Below are 5607 nucleotides of genomic sequence, written 5' to 3'. Positions count from 1 at the left end.
AACCACGAACTCTATAACATGCAGGTCTTGTTCATGATTTTTAGAATCCTATATAGTATATATATGGTCCACTGTTTCAAGCCTGAATTCTAGGAAATTAGGCCCTGGATTTTAATTTGTTTGAATCTCATATTTCAAATATCAAATTTTGTGCCATAGCTAGGTCGGTTTTCGCACCTTTTTTTTGTCAGTCTTCTGTTCCCACCTTTTACATTTTCAGGAGTGCATAATTAGCTTGCTGCAATTGGCAGTTTACAGCACTAGGGCCATTGATTAAAGACATAAAATTGTTCTCATATGTCAAGACTTCCATCTTGTTGTATACATCTTACACACTGACACAGACTTAACTTGTAATTTATAAATTTTATAACCACTAACCAGACGATGTGGTCTTCTTGTGAGACCCTCATTGCTTGACATCCTTATGACTAGCTTCACACAAGGACACACATGACATGAGCCTAGCCATCAGGATGATTCCAAAGATCGATGACCGATCGATTAGTACACTAGAGAGTACTATAGTGGGCAGTCGGCAGCAGTCAAGATGTCTTGTTAATAACCCGTGTTGCTGTTATCCTTGCTACCATGAGTAGTAGCATGCACTTCATAATTGGCTGAATGCTCTTCTTTTGTATTTGTGTCCAAAAGTGAATCTAGTAAGTTCCCTAAAAATGACTTGCATATAAGAACAAATTCTTTTTTAATCAAATACAACATCATTTCTACTCAGCCAAATAGACCAACATATCGCACTCGCCCCTATCCAAATTTGGGGATGCAACTTTGGGTCTACTGCTTGTAGACAACTCCCAAATATATAATACATGGCAAAAGTTATGTATCTAGCTAGAAAAGCCAGAATAACTTACAATTTGGAACAAAGGGGAATAGTATCTTAATCTTTGCGTAAGTTAGTTCTTGTATTATTGCTGGGCGTGGACTGAATGATCATCCATCAGTGATTAGGTTCAGTACTCGGTAACTCGGAGACGTACAAAACTGCACAATATTGTTGTGCTTCACAAAGTGTATACCTATATTTCATATCTTTATAACAAAATGATTTTACATGATTTTTTACAATTAATTATTCCTCAAATAATTAGATCACGTACAATTGCCTTTAATTGTTCATTAGGTAGCGTGCCCCTTGCATTGCTACGGACAACTAAACTTTTGTACTAAAAACATATGGATCACACGATAAGATAATAATACCGTGAAATTAAATACCGAAGTTAAAGTGATATTTAATCCAAAAAGCAAAATTAGTGAAACTAACACAGTCACGGAGAGCGCGGCGTCGCAGGCTCACCAACTCTAGTGTATAGACCTTTCCACGTGTTGCAACGGGAACAAATAATGCCATAGTTTGAGCATGAACATGTGTATTGTTACAAAAAAACGATAATGAGAGCGTGATGTTCAGAATATTAATATTACAAATTGAATTTTGTGCATGGCTAAAATTCTCATTGATGGTTTGCAATCATCAAGGTATGCATTTATAGTATTGTACATTTGTTGTACGGCTATATATGTAGAATTATATGATACTATGTCACACGGGTAAAACATCTATAAAATCTTATGACGTACAATCTCTGTACTCATGACAACTAAATGTAAGGAAAAAGAGAAGTAGATTGAAGAACTGATGTAACCAAGATCCAGCAATTAATTTCATCTTTACGAAATAGTTTTGTGGTTTAAATTACCAGCACACAAGCTCAGGGAAGTCCACCCAACTTCTTACCGAGTAAAAAGTTCACTTCATATGTTAGAAAATGATCTAGTTATCTAATTCACTTTAAAAAAATGTCAATACAGAACGCATGCACCATGGAGTTGATATCAAAATACTGTCAATAAATTGGAGTAATAAACAATGCTGACATATTTACATCTTCATCAGCACCATGCTTAATTAGTGTTTGGTGTCTGATTGGGGTCTTCTTGCATTGTCACACCATGCTGACCAGAAGCTTTTTGTTCGATTTCCTTCACATATTCTACAATCATTAAACATGTCAAAATGGGGCTTGCTAACAATATAATAAAATACAAACATAAAACATGTTAAGCATCTCAATGTGAGCACTGAAATGATACTGTAATCACCAATATCGATATTTTTTACAACAGTAGAGAAAACAACAAGAGTTGAAGGATATTCATCAACTTCCAAAAGTCACCTATGTGGATCTAGGAGACAACAATATCAAAGACATTGATCTAGAGTAGGGTTCCAACCATGGTACAAAATAGTATTGCAAAACAAAAAAAAGAACATTATCGGACACCCTGAACTATTAGTTTGCCCTGAACACTGATTAATTTATTTTTTATATCAATTTCCCATGTTACGAGAGTGGTTACCTCAAGGGAATAGATTGCATGCTCGAAATGATACACTGGCCAATATACGTTCCTGGGATACAAATATTCAGAAAATGTAATTGAAATATGGAAAGTTTACTGGATTTAGTTAAGGTTCACTTGCCTTCATGAACGCACCAACCTTTTGCATATGTGAGATTGACAATGACTTAAAACGCTAGGTTAATTGGAAGTGTCAGAGTGTTGTAGGCAAGACCTGCATTGCATCACTGACAATAGGAAAAGATATCACTGTTGGATCCCAAATAGTCTATGCTAATATTTAAAAATCTGTTATTGGAAATTGCAAGAACAAAATAGGCTATATCAGCAAGGAAGCCAATACTGAAACCCTATAGTGCAATGCTGCCTCGAAGTTTGACTATGAAATTTATTTGCAGACTGTGCTGCAAGGCATCACCAGTAATAAGGAGAGTTCAGAGGTTTTAGCAGAATCATTATGTCACAAGGAACAAAAACAGAACATTTCCTTATTTTAAAGAGGACAATCTGAACTTCCATATATTGTATGTGTTTAAATCAGTCTTGAGTGTGATCTTGCAATGTTCCTGCAACCCAATTGCATCATAGAAACCTGTTGCTAAAGCTTGAATAATTGAAATCATGTTGGTTTCAATATTTGGGTGAGGAATAGCTTTATATTATATTATAATCATGCATATTTTAATGAGTTCATTGCTGGAGAACATGGGAGGAAAAAAAGGAATTATATATACAGGGAACTCAAAATAATTTATCAGCTCAGTATTCATCTCATTGGTTGTGAATTTAATAGATAGTTTGACAACATGAGAAAATGAGGACTCGATCCTTCCCTGCAGTTGCAGGTGGTCGCGCGGCAAGCTCCCTGTGGGAGCATGCGACATCGAAAGCCTTGACGTCGCTGCCAGTCCCACTTGTCCAGCCTCTGCCCGCCGTAGTTACTCCCAGCGCCGGTGGCAGCCTACGTATACGTGTCCGTGACGAGGCTGGGCAAAGGTCGCCGCGCTTGCGCCATGGCAGAGTCAAGGGCCAGGGTCGTTTGGTGCCCGTGCCCACGCCGCAGCCCAACCATTGCCAGGCGCTCGCGTCGTGGTCTCCCGCCAAGTGATGGCTTCGACAACTAAATTAATGGGTGGAGGAAAGATTTGGATTAGATTGAAAACCGAATTAAACCTTAGAATAAGAAAATTATTTAACTATCCTGAGTTTAGTTATCCTGTAGCAACATACGGGCACGCTACCTAGTTGATGTATCAACTTAATGGCTAGACAGCTACTTGTTCATACTGCACACTCATTTAACCATCCTGAGTTCTATCATCTTCATAATCTTCTCAAAATTGTAAATAAGTCAAATGGCATAAACCTGGAAATCTACCATCCCTAACCCAAACCTAGAAAATGAGGACCGGTCGATGCGAGTATCTACCCTAGACAAGGAAATGTGTTTCTAGCCTGCTAACATCCAAAGCATCCATGGTGCTGGAGCGAATGATCCCTCCAGCAGCACGCATTTATTATACCCATCACGGTGCTCGACGTCAATGCAACACGTCTGACGCTTCATGAGCCTCAAGCATGCAGGCAAGCAAATGAAGGGCAGAAATGGGATGATGATGATTAGTAATTACGTGGAGGCAGTCGAGCGCGGGCTCGACGAGCTTGACGTGCTTGGTCTCGACGGCGAGGCGGAGTGGCTGCAGCACCAGCTCGTCCTGCGGCCCGTCGAGCACGCTTCCAGCCGACGCGAGCGCCTCCGTGATGACCGCGCCCTCTGCCTTAGCCCCCTTGATGCTTTCTACAACGACATGAGCCCCACGCAGAGACCACTACAGCTCCATTATCAGCCACCACGAGATCCCAATGCGCGGGAGGAGAGGGAGGAAAGGGGCCGCACGCACGCACCGAGGTATGACTGGATGGATTGCTGCAGCGCGGTGAACTTGCCACGGTTGGCGGCGCACTCCTTGAGCATGCCCGCGGCGCCCGCCATGGCCGTGGATCTCAGCCCCGGCCACGGAGACGGGAGGAGGGACGGAGTGGTTAGATCCGGGGGGGGGGGGGGGGGGGGGGGCGGAGTGGGCATGGGATGGAGAGGGCGCGAGATCTGAAGGAGGAGGAGACCGAGAGCCCCCGCTGAAGGGAGCAGGGCCATGGATCGCACGAGGAAGGGAGCAGGCGCTGCGATCAACATGGTGCCCCGCGGTGTTGTTTCCTTCTCGGAGGATCCGCGATCAACGTGTGGAGATAAGGGCCCACCTGGCGGCGCGACTTCCCCTCGCGGGATCGCATGTCGAACGGCAGAGCGACGACCCGAACAATTGTCGCACTATTGGATGGTCTTAGTTTTGTTCTTTTTAGTTGTGGGAGAAATAGCTTGGTAACTTCACGCCAATAGCTCTTTGATGCTTACTCATCATGGGCAATTTTTGCAACCTACTTCCTCCGTCTGTATAAGAACAATTCTGGGTAAATGTTATTAAGGTTTATACCTAGAATTACATTTTTAGGATGGAAGGGAGCAGACAGGAGAAAAAACAATGGTAGGAAATAGCATTCCTAATGCTTCTTCTGAAAAATAACACAAGAGATGCATGATTCACATAACAGTAGGTTGCATTGGTGTTCATAACAAACAGGAAAACGTATATTCGTGACACAGGGGATATATATGCAACCGTGAACCGTCTGAAATGCTAAAATCCTGTTAGGATTTTTTTGATTTCCTGGTAGTGCCATGTGAAAAAGAAATGGCAAAAAGTCAGGTTTGTAGTTAATATAATAGCAATAGGCGGGAAATTGTAATAAATTAAAAATCCTTATATACTAGCATCATGCAAGTCTCTTCCCGTTTTTAACAAAAAGATGTTGAAAATTTTTGGTAGTTTTCTAGAAAAAAGGGGATAGTTTCGCTCTCTACAATCACGTATAGCCAACTTTTACGAAGTTTTCAGCTTAATTGCTGATCATCAAATAAAGGAAAAGAACACACAAAACTGGAAAAAAAATTATAAGTAAAGTCTATTAAGTGGAAAGATTTAATTTGGTGATAGAAGATAGTATATGGCCATTGAGTCTTCAAGATATGGTGAAACACATCTTAGAGATAGAAGTTAGCTAGAATGTTTCTTAACCTGAATAGTAATTTTTGGACCTACACACGGTGAGCTTAAAAAGGAGCTGAGTGACTATCATGGAAACTCTACCACAAAGATCTTG

The sequence above is a fragment of the Miscanthus floridulus genome, chromosome 13, assembly GCF_019320115.1.
Source record: "Miscanthus floridulus cultivar M001 chromosome 13, ASM1932011v1, whole genome shotgun sequence".
NCBI lineage: Eukaryota > Viridiplantae > Streptophyta > Magnoliopsida > Poales > Poaceae > Miscanthus > Miscanthus floridulus.
This window is presented reverse-complemented; position numbering follows the sequence as displayed.